Consider the following 17,136-nt stretch of genomic DNA (forward strand, 5'->3'; position numbering starts at 1 on the left):
GTGTTTATCCTCCCTAGCTAAGAGGGAGTGTTGATGTTTTGTAGCTTCACTCGGATAAATTGTAGCAATATATATATATATATATATATATATATATATATATATATATCTAAGATTGTAATTATGTTAACGAACAGACATGTCCCATGAAATGACATGTCTATTCTTTACTCACTTTCTTATATATATAAGAGGTCGTTGCCATTTGAAAAATATATACGAAAAACATGGAAATGTGAATACATTTGTAGCAGACCTCTAAAACAAATATAAATGCTATCTATTATGAAAACAAATTGGAAACTAGACTTGAATGAAAGTGAACTTACAAAAAACATATAGAGACAAGGTTATTTCCATGCTCCTCAACTTGTTGTTATGACAATATTATAATCTCTACTCCTTGGATTGATGGATGCTTTAGGATTAAATTAACTTCCACAATATTTTCTTAATATAATTGTTCTATTCTCATGCCAATGTGAAACCTTTTATTAAACTTGACTAATCTTGTAAATATACACAACACCAATATTCCAAAGAGTCTATGATATATGCACACTTCACAAATTTATGGATATGATAGAATAAATAATTCTTCCCATAAAATAAATGGTTGTATCAATATTATTATTGATTCTTTGATTATTTACTCCTCATATTTTCATTGCTCTTGCTTCTAATCTTTTCTAAATATTTATTGTTATCACTGACCTCCCCACTAGCCCTTGCTTTTATTTCACAAGTGGCATGAATGATTAACTAAGTTCTTGTTAAGCCAAGGATTGATCTAACAATAATAATTTCTAACCTTTAGACAGTCTCCAATTTCATCTCATTGCCTATATGGGCCAAAAATTGCTTGTGTATATCGGCTATAAATAGCTCTTCACTAATAAATATGATTATAAGATTAAACAAGTGGCACATGGTGGCTTAGTACTTGTGATATAAACTTAATTTTAATTTAATAAATTTATTATAGTATATAAAATATTTTAACTAATAAAAGTATTATATAGTTATAGTTTTGATAATTGTACTAATAAAAAAAAATTATAATTATATAAATAATTATCAATTTTTAATTATAAAATATAATAATTTAAACCCTAATTTTAATTTTATCTATAAATATACTTATTTATACATATTTTTTATTATATGTGTATCATATGTTACTATTATATATATATATATATATATATATATATATATATATATATATATATATATATATATATATATATCAAATTAATAATATTTTGTAATAGTAATGTTATAATAATATTTCTTAAAATATTATATAATATAAAAGTATTTCTTTTTAACATTTATAATTGAATGACAGTAATTATATTTAATAAATATAATATTAGAAGTATAAAAAATTAAGCTTAGTACATTTAAAATTATTAAATATTAATGAATTACATTATGATTAATTAAAAACATCTCTTTCAAAAAATATCTTTTAAAAAGTATTATCTTTTAAAATCATGAAATACAACCCATATAAGAGTGAAATGGATTCAGCCAAACAAATCATAGAAAAATATTTTGTAAAAATCATAAAGTTCAAAACATTGCATATATACTATACATAGTGCATTTATGTTAAGATAAAACTAAAAAATAATTAGTTGAAATAGTAGAAACAAAAAACTTTTAATCACCACTTAAGGCATGAAATCCAAAATTGTAACAATAGTACTTAGCCTACTAACAAGTACTAATAACTCATAAACAAGTCACTTTAAACATTCCTTACAATCTCTCAAATTGATGTTTTAATAAAAAATAGTCTCATTCTTTACGTGGTAACTTGTGTTTGCATGAGTTTCATGACTTGTATTGATAAACTTTGAAATTGATGTGTTCCTCTTTTTTGAAATTGTTTGTGATAGTCTATGTTTATATGTGTTGATCTTCTATAATCGTTGGCTTTAATTTGTCTTTTCTTAGTATTAGTTGAACTAACATTCCTAGTGGCTTCATATGGTTAATTCTTATAATAAAAACTAGGGAACTACTAAATTTCAAAAATTCTTTTAATTGTCAATCTATAATTCAATTTTATGATTGGCTAATAGAAAATTTTCCAGGAATAAAATTGATTTTTTATATACTTGCCACCGGCTTTAGAGGAAACTATGTTACTGAGCGCTATTTCGGATGAGGTGTTGGTTCAAATGTTTCTAATTTATTCACTCACAATCTGTAGAGCTATTCGGCATATCATTGGTGAAGAGTTTTTATCTCCTTCGACACTTCTGTTTTTCTACCCATCTCAACTCATTTCAATTTTCCTTTCCAATGCTATGGATCTCCTGCAATCTCCTGAAATGCTTCAAGCCTTGGCCCATAAGGTAATTCGGCCTCATTTTCCAATTAATAACAAATTGATTTTGGCTTTGCAAAAGTATGACTTATGGAATGGAGTGGCATTAGTTGGTGGTTTGTTCTCACATTTTCAACTCCTGCACAATCATGAATTCTTTATTGTTTTTTAGGCACTTAAGCATGCTATAGACACTGGCAGTTTCATTTATTTAAAACATGCTTTGCCACCTGAATCAAAATTAATGGGTGTTCATTTGGTGGAACGAATTAAGCTAGTGGGTCAGGCTATGATTGACTTGTAGAAGGAATCTAATGTGCCTATCTCTAGGGATATGAATGTTAGCTTCTGTGCAGCCGATTGAACAAAATTTTTGGGATTTAATTGATCAAGTTAACTCGGATTTGGACTAGATTCATGGTTCTTCAGAGTTATGTTCTAGCTGGGGACCTATTCCTGGTGGGCCTGGGTCAATTGAAGGTGGTTTTGTCTCTGATTGGGAAGATTTTTAAGTGCTAATTGCTAGGATAAGTTTGCCCTAAAGTTAGTGATCGGAATAGTCCAAAAAAAAATCAATGTCAAGGCACTATCTAGTTCGTCGTTGGGTGGTATTTGATACACCCCTTGTAATTATTTGCTTAAACTTCTAAAACCTATGTATATATTAGGGATGATGCTAGGTTTTCTTCACTAATTCTTTCCCAGTTGACCTTGTTGAGTAAATTTTAATAAAATAGTATAGTGGCTTGCCACTTTTGCTTTTTTTTTTAAAAAAAAATTGATTTTTTTAACACAAAATTAGAAAAATAAATGTTTGTGATGTTTGTAAGTTCTAGAATTTTCTACTCTTCTTCCAAAAGATGTTGGTGGCAGCTTACAAAAATATGGTTTATTCTAGAAACTTGCCAACAAATCCATTGTTATGACTACATATGCTTGCTTGGCTTGTGAGCTTAAGAACTACAACAACTTGTGGTCAATAATTAATACCCACTCTAGAAATCCATCTTCATCTAGATGACCAAGTTTAACTAGCACACTCAAAAGTTTGACTTCTTTGAGTGGTTGGTGTGGGCCCCTTGTGACTTTCATTTTTGTTTGTGTTTACCATCTCTCTTTGACATGAAAAAGTGACCATAATAGCTACAAGTTATTTTGAATTGAGTTTTGATTCCCTCCTACCTAGTCCTCATCCCATGCATATCTATTTCAATACAACATTATGCAGTTTTTGAAGTGACTCTCATCGCAACCAATTTATTAGGCTCAAAGAGAAATACAGAGGAAAAAAAAGTGTAGCTATAATTTTCTTGGAGATTGTTTCCAAGATAACTACAAAGTCTTCATTATCCTGGGGCACAACAAAAATTAAAAATCCTTGCCATCTTATACAATATTTATGCAAGGAAAAGATGTATATTTTCATTCAACATATACAATAGTGAAAAAATCAAGCCAACCAATCATATATATTGTTCCCTTTTAGAGGCCACATAATTGGATATTTCCATTACTTGGATCAAAAGGGTTAGGATGTCAAAAAATTGACCTTTTTAGAAGTTCTTTTTAATAACTCTTTCAACATAAAATACTTAAAATATACACCTTTTAAATAGACATTTTCATGGGATAAGTTTTGTATTGTTTTTGCCAAGAAAAGTTGTGTATTTTTGGGAATTCTTGGGTGCATGAAAATATTGTGCATTTCCATGCATCATAGGAGCTGCATCAAATGAGTTAGCTTATCAAATGAATAATTTTCTACTCATTCAACATTCACAAGTCAAAAAAGTGTTGCATTTTCGTGCATTGTTGGATCTTCCATCGAATGAGTCAGGGCATCATCATTGAACTTAAGATTTATTATTATTTTTGGCATAGATATAATTATTTCTATATGTTCATAAGAATGAATAAAAAATTATCCATTAAAAAATGAATTCATAACTTCTAAAGGAGCTCAACAATAATTTGTTTGGACTATGTTTTGATTTTCTCTAGTATTGATATCACTAATCTCTTGCAATATAAAAATTTAAATCTTCTCAGCATTTAACTCTCATACTATTGTGAAGCCTTGGTAGAAGTTAGTTTAGATCAAGGGTATGTAGTAATGAAAAGAAAAAATAGAGAAAGAAAGTGTACTATCATAATTTTAAAGTGAGAGCCACTTCACAAACTCTAGAGTATTGTATTGAAATAGATATGTGCAGACTAAGGACAAGGCCAGAAAGAATGAAAACTCAATTCGAAATAAGTTTTAGTGTACAGTCACTTTGGCATGTAGAGGAGAGACGATACACACAAATGGAAGCAAAAGTCACAAGAGGCCCACACCAACCACTCAAAATAGTCAAAGCTTTTAGTGTGCTAGTTAAGCCTAGCCAAGAGGGGCTGCAATTGGTGTAGAAAATTCCCTCTTTGTTATTTTTAAAAGAGAGAAGGTGGCAATTATTCCTCATGATTGTAGGCACTATCGAGAGCTTGTATATGAAAGCAAGTTGCCTACTAACTCCAAAAAATTTACAACTCTCGCATACAGGAAGGCATGGATTGAATGCACAACTCTATGCCTCTTCTTTTACAACTATCTACTTTCCATTCATCAACAGCTTCATCTATTCTAATGTAACTCTTCATGGCTCAAGAAAGATTGACAACACAGAGTTTAGAAGGAAATGACAAAAATTGACACTCTATACCTATGTTGCTAGAAACGAGAAAAGAGAAACGTAACTACAATGACAACGTGACGAGAAATGAAGGTTATAAAAGTTGTGCAATAGTAACGCTATATATATATGACATTAAAAAAAGGTAATATATATCACAAGAAAAAAAGAAAATTAATTGTAATTTTTTTATAAATTATTATAATACTTACATTCAAATTTTGAGTAATAATTAAAGTGTAAGATGGCATCAAGAAAATTTATTAATAACAAAACCCTTACTAAAAATTAAGCTTAAGTAATCTAATTATCATTAATTGATTCTTAACAAAGTTAACCAATAAGTATAACTAAATGAATCATGACAAATCAATTCCTAACTAACAGTTTATGTGACAAGTTTCATTATAAACTAATGGTGAAGGAATAGTTAATAATTCCACATGGCATTTGGGAAAAGAAAATCCTTTCAAATTTATTTTTTTCTGCAGGATGAATCAGTTGTGTAGAAATGGTCATTTGGAAACGCGAAATGGGTTTTGCCCATTGAAATGCACAATGGGGGTAAGTCATCGCATTTCTAGTAACTATGATCTATACACTAATTAAGCCTAGGAAAAAAATGGACTTTTATACTACACAAATTTGTAGATAGCATTTTTTGTTAACTGAAGGCAAGAGCTTCAATCATGAAATATTCAGGTTGTGTGCAATCTTTGTTAAGAGAATTTAAGATTTATATTCATACAATTTATACTGTTTACAATTTGCAATAAGAAAAAAAATTATATGTTATTTTTTTGTTACTTTGAATGCTTTAGTGCTATAGAGCATCGAAATTATTGATCTCTTCAACCTATGGCAGGTTCAAATGTTTAAGATGGATGTGCTATAGCATTCATAGAGTCACTAACTTTTTGAACGGCTTAAACATCACACACTAAGGCTTGATTCCTAGTGCAGAAGTGTTAAATAGTCAAAGTTTGACTTACTTTTCCAGGCTTAATTTCTTCCTTAGTGTGTGATGTTTAAGGCTGGCCCTAACTTTTTCTAGCACAAAAAATTAGAAGGTAATTTTAATGAAGTTCTTTGAGGTTTTCATAACATGAAATATTTTGTTCTAAGCAGTTACAAAGAATTTCTTATAACCCTTTTTCCAACATATTCGCTCTTCACTTTGCTAACGTCTCTAAGACAAGCATTTCCACTTTTCTGGTGTCTTCCAGAAGTTACCTTCTTCCCCTCACAATGCTACATGAGTACTTAATTGAAATAATTGTTGTCAGATGTATTATATTTACTCACTATTGTTTTCATTAATATTTACAATTTAACTATAACAAGTTTCTTGATGTAAGCTAAATATTTATTTGTTAAATTCTTTAATCAAATATCTTTGCAATTAACAATTGATTTTTGGGTTAAAGAAATTTATAAGTCAATTTTAATAGGATTTGGTATTATATTAATGTTCTCACATAAATCTTTGCTATGACCTAGAAGAAATAAGACTTATTGTCAAATTGAGATTTAAATAAATTTTATTTTTAATTATATATATATATATATATATATATTTCTAAATATTATAATTTTCACAAATATTTTATGTGGATAAATTATTTTTAAATGTATCTTCTTCTTGTAATAAAAGTTAAAATTTTGATGTGTATATGATTGTCAAATTTAACCTAAAACGATAAAAGTTTACATTAAGACACTCACACCATCCCACTCCACCCTTTCTACCATTGTAGAATGCCTATCAGGATTAAAATTTGATTTCATTATTGAATATATTTATTAAGATAAATATAGTTTGAATGTATTTAAATTAAATTTAAATTAATGTAAATTTTTATATTTATACATTTCAAATATAAAATAAAATTATGAAAAAATTTAAACTTATGTTAAAAATTATTGAAAAGATATAAGTTTTTATATCAACACAATCAAGTTTATGAGTAAAAATTATTTTAAAACGTCATGAAAATTGTGTTTACTACTTTTATACAGGTAAAAGTAAAAACATGTGTCACCTTTTTACAAAGGAAAAGACTAAGAACAATAAATGTGTTAAACTTCAACAATGTAAAAGTAATATTTCCATTTTGAATTTTAAGATGATGAGAACTAATGAAATGTGTATAAATAGATAAAGTTTGTGTATGTTATTTTATTTTATTTTTAAATTTAAAAATAAAAGTAGTACTTTTTTAAAAATATTAATGGCTCTTTTTACTGTCTAAAAAATACAATAAATTGGGGGTTGTAGTTCCCACCATAACAATAAATGCAAATAAATATTTTTTAATCTAATTTTAGTATATATGACATATGTACCTAGAACTATCAAAAAGAAAGATTCAAAAATATTGTAGGTTTTGCCTATTATAGATAGCTATTCCAAGTTCAACTTTTCAAAATTTAACAATTTTTTGTTCCCACCATCTTTTCCCTGGAAAATCTATTTTAATCAATAAATAAGTTACATGTTGTCAAAGAGAACTATCTCGTATAGAACAATTTATAAAAATTAAAATTAAAATCAGTATCATCTACTAATTTTTATCTTTTTCCAAGTGTGCATCATCTTCAACATTGAAGTACCTACTTGCAATAATTTCTAATTATTGTAAACCATTTAGAGTCACAATTCCAAAAAAATATATACATGCATAATTGTGACTCTGAGCTCTATCTAGTGGTTTTTTTTTTTTTTTTGAAACCCTAATTTTGATGTTGAAATTGGCTTGTGAAGTGTAAAGTTTTTCAAAAATGTAAAAATCATGAGAGAAACTACCATATAAAATGACACAGACTGATTCAGCTGGACCCGATTTGAGCAAAAAGAACCTAGTCGAATTGGTTTTGGTTAGATATCCTCTAGTTACACACGTCGCATGTGTAGCCTTTGGCTTAACATTTTAATTTCAAGCTTTATTTAAATGAATAAAAAGTAGTTTATTGATTTGATTTCTAAAGTTTGATTTTTTAAATTGTATTATTCTAATATTTGCATTTGTAATATTTAAAAAAATATGTTTTTTAAATTTTCTTTATTTAAATCAATTATATGATATAAATTATTCTAAAGTATGTTTTTAATTTATTATTTGATTTAATATTTTATTTGATCTAAATCACTTCTTTGATTTAATTTAATTGTTTTAAAGAATTATTAAAGTTATTAAAATTATTAAATAGTTAAATTATTTAATATATTTAATTATTTTTTTTACTCTAAATTTAGCAATGCTTTAATGCAACTATTTCATCTTAAGATTTTAATATATTTAATTATTTTGTTTACTCTAAATTTAGCAACACTTTAATGCAACTATTTCATCTTAAGATTTTACAGTTTTACTGGCAATCAAAAATATCAAGCTTCAAAACTTGACAGCTTTTTTCTAAATTGTCTATGATCTAGTATTCTTTATATAGGTGAATGTGAAAGACTTTTGTATGCAAATGATTTGAAGCTCTCTATTTCAAGTCTTGTGTACAATAGGGAATAAAGGGGGAAAAAAAGGAAAAAAATATGATCAAGAGATGATCAAAAGAAAGGATAGTCATTGATTAAAGTTTAAGAAGATCGAGTTGAAGTTCTAGAAAGTAGTAGGAAATCTACAAATTTTGCTTTTGGGTTGAAAATTTTGATGGAGATGGATGAAGAATCTCTTTTTAAAGAATTTGAATCATCGGAACACATGATCCCTAGAAGTACAATTAAGCTACATCTAAAAAATGTGTGGGAGCAATATTTTGAAAACAAATCTCTGGTTGGTAAAGCACAATTGTTTTCCAAGTTATTTAGGAAAAGAGAAATGAGTCTTGCTCTTGAGTTTTTTGGTGTAAACAATAAGAAAAGCTTTGAAGATCATGTAAAAGAAATAATAATTTAGAATTTAACATATACATTAAATACTATTGATAACAAAATTTGAGTAGTTGATTTAAGTGTTACATGGAGAGCATTAATGACTATGATTACCAAAAAGAATTTGTCATGGAAAAAACAAGTTTTGAGAAATTTTTGGATTGCTAAATCTATCTATAAGAATTGTTCAAAGATATATCAAAAGGAGAAATTTGCTACATGAGAACATTGAAAAGAAATAGGTTAATATTTGTAGGCTTCCTCAAAAACATATAATTTTTGAAGATGTTAGAAGACAGGTTGTTGAATATTGGACCAGCCACTCACATGTTTCCTCCAATAGAAGAGACACTAGATACAGATGAAAGATGAAGAGACAAGTATGAAAATTTCACATCCAAAACACTTTGTAAATACAAATCAAAGTGAATTGTTTGAAGCTTTCAAAAAAAAATTGCAAATGTAAATATTTTTCATAGAATGTTTGAGAGGTTGCACCCCTATTTTGTACACATAAATAAGGTAAGTGAAACTTGATATCAAAATCATGTTGAATTTCATCTTTATTTGTAATCTTATAGAAAAGCTATGGCAACACTTAGCCAGATGTGGTAATTTCTAGAAGTACAACACAATTTGTCAAGTCTATGTTATGTGATATTTTTGAAGAGATAGATGAATTCAATGTACAATGCATAAATAATGCATATACAAATTGTGGATATTTGAAGAAATCTTCATATGAAATGGGAAATATTGATATTTCAACACCAATTATGTGGGATCGATTTGAGAATGAGATATATCAAAGAATGAAAATGAATCTTAAAAAATGGCATTGAAGGAGAGAAATTTACCATATGGTGAGTTTACAGTCAAATTCAAGACTATGATTTATCCAAACATCCAACATCATCATGGTGCAAGATAGCAAGCTAAATAGTTTCGAGATTCAAAAAATTGTTTCCCACTAGGATGTATTCAATCAATTGTAGGCTTTTCTGAAAACTATACATTTTCCTCTCAATTTGAAATTCAAGGTCAATTATCACTCACATCAAGTTGTAATTTTTGTACAAGTTACCTATAGACATGCACAATTTGATGTGGATGAGGTAGGAAGTATTGATCCAGATGAATGAACTATCATCAAAGAGGTATGTTTTTGTATCATTAATGCTAGGTTTCATGATAGGAGCTACGTAGCTCATTTTTTTGTAATGTTCTTCAATGATCTTGCAAATCATGGGATAAATGCTTCAAAACAATGGATATGGTCTGATTGTTGTGCAGGTATGTGTAGGTGAAAGTTAAACATTTAAATTTAATGTACATAATTCATTAAATGAACAATTATGTACATAAATTTGATTACTCATAAATTTGTTTTAAAAAAATTTATAGGGAAATTTAAGTTTGCAAAAGCATTGAATTGGCTTGCAACACAACATTTCAAGTGCAATGTTAAGTTTATATGGAACTTCTTTAAAAGTAATCACGAAAAAGGAGAGCATGATGAAGCAAGAGCATGTATAAAGCATGTGTATGCACCCTAAAATGGTTGCCTAGACTATGGGCCCCCATTATTCAATTTATCAATTTATCAAATTTCCTAAATCAATGGTGTGTAATATTTTATTAAATCAATTCAAATCAATTTCTTTGATCAAATTCAATTTGTTTTATTTCTAAGGTTGGTCATTTTATCCTAAGTCTTACTTAATTAAAAGAACTTGCTCTCTTTTAATTAAATTAAATAAGTCTCCATTTAATTAAAAGAAACCCTCTATTTTAATTAAATAATTCATCTACATTTAATTAATTAAGAGAAAAACCCCTCTTTTAATTTGATTAAATATTTCCTATTTAATTAAAAGAACTTGCTCCATTTTAATTAAATAAAATATCCCACTTAAATCTCTTTTTGATGAAAAAGGAGTTAAAACAAATAAAAAATTAAATAAATCTTTTATCTACACTTAATATGGGACTTATCTTCATCCTTTCTCCACTTTCTTCTCAACCACTCCACTTTTCTCATTGGTGGATCTTTAGTTCACATGGATCATTATTTCTCCACCCTTGATTAAATCGTTTTCCTCTCAATCTAGATCATCCAATCTTCTTTATAAGGGAGAGTCCTCTCCTCATTTTTGAGACACTCATTATTATGCTATTGTTATGTTGCAGGTTTGGAGAGTGATTTTTGAAGGATTTTTGAATATTAAAGCGTTTGTGGAGAACTTCTATCTTCTTGTCTTGTTCTCTCTTACATGCATGGCTTCCATCATCATGATCCATACTTTGATTTTCATGTTAGCTTAGATCTTGCATTGATAGATTAGATCTTGCTTTCATAGATTAGATCTGCATTGTTATTTCTTTTCATAGATTAGATTTTATTTCTTGCATTGTTTTGCATTGTTATCATTTAGATTAGTTTTTTTTTTTCATTTCCATTTGCATGCATATTAGATCATTGAATCTCTTGTTTCGTGATGTACTTGTATGGGCACAAACTAGGTCAGACTGAGGGCCTCCATTACAAACCCCTAGACTCCATGAATAGGGAGCTATGATTCATCATTCGAGACCTCATTTTTGAGAAATTTTGAATATAATGACTCATAGAAGTGTGCTCACATTTTAGGCATACAGTATGCACTTTGCCAACGTAAACTTTCAGGTATAATACTGATATGTACTAATCATATTTGATGTATATGAGCATCTTATATAATTATTTTATCTTTTTTTTTTTAATTCATACAATTTTCTTTCTTGTGCAAGTGCAAAGATAGAGAAAGAAAATCAAGTTGTTGAATGGTACAAAACTCAATTTTCTCCTTGAGACACAACATATAAGAAATTCTTTTTTGGGGAAGTCAAAGGTAAGCTTTATATTTTGTTTTCATCTGATTTCTTTTAGATTTTGAATTAAATGAAAAATTATTGACATAGAAATTTACAAATTTAATGTGTTCTAGATATTGATCGATCAAATCCTTACAATTGTCAAAAAATTGTTGGAATTAGAAGATTGCATCAACTAATGACTATAGGACAACACAAACATCTAGTAATTCAAGTAAGAGAAAATATGTGTTTTTGTGATGTTTGCATTCACAAAAATGCAATCAGTCAATGTGAGAATATTGCAAATGGGTATGTCTCAAACTAGAAGTGGAAAGAGATAATCAAAATTCCTCCTTATGAAGATGATAATGGTATAAATATTCATAATCCTATATATTTAGATGATTATGAACATGTTTTTAATTTAGTTGTTCCAGGTATATTTTTACAAGCATATTTCATATTTATATTTAATTGTCTTGATATTATTAATTTATATTTTCCATTATTTTTGTACATCTATAGGTGATATCTTTGTTGTGTATGTAGATCCTAAAAATGTTAAAGGTGTAGATTACTATGTACTGAGATGGACACAAGCAAGATTCAAGTTGACCAAACCAACTACAAATGATGATAATCAGTCATATCAAACTGGTTGAGTTGTTATTGAAGGTGTAGATTATCCCCTTGTGACATCTATACAAGTAAATAGTTCATGTATTTATTCTAAATATTTATTTGTTTTCTAGATTATTAAGAATAGTTAATGAAGTAAATCTTATTGTGTAGGTACCTATTATTATCAAACAACAATTGACCATAATGGTGTTCAATTTATTGAATACATGCCTAGCCAAAATGCTTACATTAGAACCACAAAGATTTAGTTCAATATAGTATCAAAAAAAGGATGTAGCAATCCAAAGGATCACGAGCTTTATGTTAAATAGTTATATTTCATTACTTTGATATATTCCTTATATTTCTATATTACTTTCATCTACACATGTACAAGTTAGCTATACACATGTGCATACTTTTAAATAATATACATGATGATCTCATTTCTTAATCAATATCTAAACATGTAAAAGAAACAATGTGCTTCTAAATATTATACATGATGATCTCTTTTCTTATTCAGTAAATGTAGAAATAGGTGTTCATTTCTTTAGATGTAATTACATGTGCAAGTGCATAATTCTTATGTGTCTTGTATACATAGGTGTACATTTCTTATGTGTATTTATAGATAGATTTATAATTCATATGAATATATCAAATTTGTGTGTGTGTGTTATATTAATTATCTGAATATTCTTAAATTGATGTTGTTAATGTATGTACTTGTGTTATATGTTTACTGACCTTAGTTAGTTGTACATTTAAGACTTTACTTAATTGTGAATTTAGCACATATAAATTTATCTTAAACATTTTTTATACAAATTTCCAACACGCATTTTTATAAATTTCTACAACATGCAAATTTGTTAGACATGTAAATTTATCAAAAAAAATTGTATAGAGATTTTTAAAACATGAATGCACATTTATCTAAAAGATATTGATGTAGGAGCATCCTGGGTGTAAGAGCAATCTTGCATCACCCGAAAAAAAAAAATCTTTAGTCTTTTCTATTTTAATAAGGACTAGTAGACATGGTGGTTACTATTTATGGGAACTCTTTATTTTTAGTAAGTTTTTCATATGAGCTCGGAATGTTCTCATTTTCTACATGAAGTTTCATTTTAAAGTTATAAGCCTACCATAAAAATTGCATTGCCCCAGCTTAAGCATCAGAGACGTTATTGCAGATTTTTGGTTGAAAAATTTGCAGAAAAATCTTCAAGCTCACCATTGGAGGCCTTAGAGTGCCTAGATGAGGTCCAAAAAATTGACGGAAGGGTGCTTGTGCAATTCTAAACTTGTAGATCAAGACCTAGCATTTCTAAAAAGTGGTTATAATAGCCAATCGGAGCAATGGTTCGACAGTTATGGCCTTTTGAAGCTAGGCTACCTAAAATATCTAAAATAATTATCAAAGATGCATTTGGCTGACTCTATATTTTTTTTTAGGGTCTGTCGGCCCTAGGTATTAGGTTTCAATGTCTAGAACCTTCCCAAGTGGCATAAAATTGCCTATTTAAGAAAGGTCCAAAAATTGCCTAGACAGCTCTGGGTGGTAGTTTGCTACTTAGTCTTGTAGATTACTGTAATGAAGGTGCCCATATGGGTTAGCATATTGTACTTGTGAATTTTGTAATTTCACATTTGTGGAGCAAATAAGAAGTACGTATTTTTTTCTCACATTTGTTGTTGTTTCTTTGTTTCTATTATGTGTTTATGGTATTAAGGAGAGCACCCCTCATCAAGTGGTATCAAAGCTAGAGTTCTTAAGTGTGTGGACAGATTGCCAGCTATGAGGCAGTTCACACCAGGACCATGCTTTACGTTGAGTGTCTAGACAGACCGCCAATTGTGACGCAGTTTGCACTAGGGTTTTAGCGAAAGTGCAAAAAATGCCTCCATGAAGAGAGTGTAGCAGAAGAGTTGTAGGTGTTACACCTAAGGGTTTTAGAGCCCTCCAAAGACAAATGCAAGCATTGGAAGAACAAATGAGAAGAGGAATAAATCTTGTCATAAGAGATGAAAGCAAGAATGAGGAAGAAGAAGAAGAAGAAGAAGAAGAAAATGTCAAACCAGAGGCAATTCAAAACCCAGATGAAGAGAGACTTTTTAAGGCCATCTCCATCATTGGAAAAAGACCAAGTTTGAGGTTCCCACATTTTTGGGAAATTTTAACCTAGAGGAGCTAATCGATTAGATCAATTAACTGGAGTAATACTTTGAGTATGAAGATATTGAGGATCCTAATAGGGTCAAATTTGTAAAGGCAACACTAAAGGGATGTGCAAAAATATGGTGGCAAGAGGTTCAGTTGGAGCGAAATAGAAAAGCAAAGGACAAAATCACTAGATGGGATCAGATGATAGCTAAACTAAAGCAACAATTCATTCTCATGGATTATGGGCTGGATCTATTGAAGAAGATGCAAGGGTTGAAGCAAGCAGGAAAATCTATTCAAGAGTTGATGCAGGAGCATCCTGGGTTGCCTTGTTATCCTACTCATTTTTTATGCTGAGTTACTGTAGCTCTAATAGATGTTGAGTTACTATAGCTCTAGTGGATGTTGAATTACTGTAGCAATCTAGTGTTGACCGAGTGTTCATTTACATGCTAAGTTACCCAGTGTATGCCAAGTGACCCTTCATGTACTGAGTTTTCTTGTTTACGTCGAGTGTCAGCATTTGGACGTGATTTATATGAGCTAACTTGTGGGATTTATTTCTATTGCAACATTTATGTTAAGATCTTTTCTTGGGATGTGTCCAGACCGTTGTTGGCTTGGCCTTCCTCTTATGTGATGTTCTAGAATGATCTATAAGTCATTTTGGCAAGTATATATAGAGTGTTTAGGCTTAGAGTTAGGGCAGTTTTGAGGGATTCTAGAGTAGAACCCAAAAGTTTGGAAAGCTTGTTGCATATGTATCTGGAGCTACAAATTTCATGTTGGATATTTGATCTTGAATATATTTTGTATCTGGCTATACCCTAGAAGGCCTTACCGCTGGGTATGTATGTTGATTATTTGATGAATCAATAAGTGTTTTCTCTTCTTCCTCCTTTGGTTTTTGTTCGATGTGTTGTGTTTCTGTTGTGTTAACTCTTGCAAGGTGGTTTGGATAGTTGGATGTTCCTTTGGCCTTAGTTATTCACCCCTCCTTGCATCAAGAGTATACCAAAGAGTTCTACTGAGTTCTCATTAGAACCGGTCATGTAGAAGCTGATAAGGAGAAAGTGGTTTGTTATCTTAATGGGTTAAGGCCAAGTATTTAGGATGAGCTAAGTTTGGTTCGAATGAACAGTATTAAGGAGGCATACCAGTTTTCCCTAAGAGTTGAGGAGAAATTGAGCAAGAAATTTAATAACAAGAATAGCGGAAGAGGTCACAGTGGAAGATCTGGTGGACAATTTTATGGAGGTAATAATGATGATCAGAAGAACAAGGATGAGACTGGGAGTAGCAATCAAAAATAAAGGGGAAGCAATTTCAATCATTTCCATAATCAAAACAATAGAGATCAGAGAAGAAGAGGCAGAGGACAAGGATCTAGAAGAGGAGGCTTCCATGGGAAATGTTTTCATTGCGGAGAAGAAAGGCATAGAGCATTTGAAAGTACACAGTGCCAAGGAAGGACAGATCTTAGAATAGAAGGCTAGGCCAGAGTTGCACATGTTGATCAAGATGTCAAATCATCACATTCTAAAGATGTTGAAAGAGAAGAAGTTCTAATTAATAGAAGAGTCCTACTAAGTGGTGAGAATGAACCCGATCAAAGGAGCTTGTTTCGCACAAGGTGCAAATATGAAGATAAGTGTTGTGATGTGATCGTTGAAAGTGGAAGTACTAACAATCTGGTGTCAGAATGATGGTTACAAAGCTAAAGCTAAAGAGATAGAAACACTTGCATCCATACCGTATTGCTTGCAAGATGACCACAAGGTCATGGTTAATGAATAGTACTTAGTGAAATTCAAGATTGGAAGCTACCAGGATGAGGTACTATGTGATATCATACCTATGGACATATGTCATATGTTGTTGGGTAGATTGTGGCAGTTTGACAAGCATGTTGCACACAATGGGCAAGAAAATACCTACACTCTAACCAAGGATGGAGTGAAACATAAGTTGAAGTCATTGAAAGAGAAGGAAGAAAAGGTATGTAGTGCTACCAAAATATGTTTTGTTGATGGAAAAGAGTTTCTCAAATTTTTGAAGCATAAGCATATGTGTTTTTTTATAATTCTAAAAGATAGTAAAGAAGAAGTAGAGGAGGTACCTGTAGAAGTTGCGGATATGTTTGGAGAGTTTTTGATATTGTATTAGAATGACACCAACAAAAAGTGAAGAGTTAAACAGACAAGTTAATGAGTTGTTGCACAAGGGATTGATTCTAGAGAGTCTGAGTCTATGTGTTGTACTAGTTGTATTAGCACTAAATAAGAATGGAGAATGGAGGATGTGCATAGATTCTTGCACTATCAACAAGATCATAATCAAGTACAGATTTCCATTGCCAAGGATGGATGATATTATGGACTATTTGAGTGGAGCTGAGTATTTCAAAAAGATAGATCTGAAGAGTGGGTACCATTAAATTCGTATCAAAGAAGGTGATGAGTGGAAGACTTCTTTCAAGACAAAAGAAGGACTATATGAGTGGTTAGTCGTGCCTTCTGGGCTAACCAATGCACCAAGCACTTTCATGAGGCTCATGAATGAGGTATTGAAGGAGTTTTTGGGTAAGTTT

Source organism: Cupressus sempervirens, chromosome 4, assembly GCF_028749045.1.
Source record: "Cupressus sempervirens isolate cs-2001-9-10 chromosome 4, ASM2874904v1, whole genome shotgun sequence".
Classification (NCBI taxonomy): domain Eukaryota; kingdom Viridiplantae; phylum Streptophyta; class Pinopsida; order Cupressales; family Cupressaceae; genus Cupressus; species Cupressus sempervirens.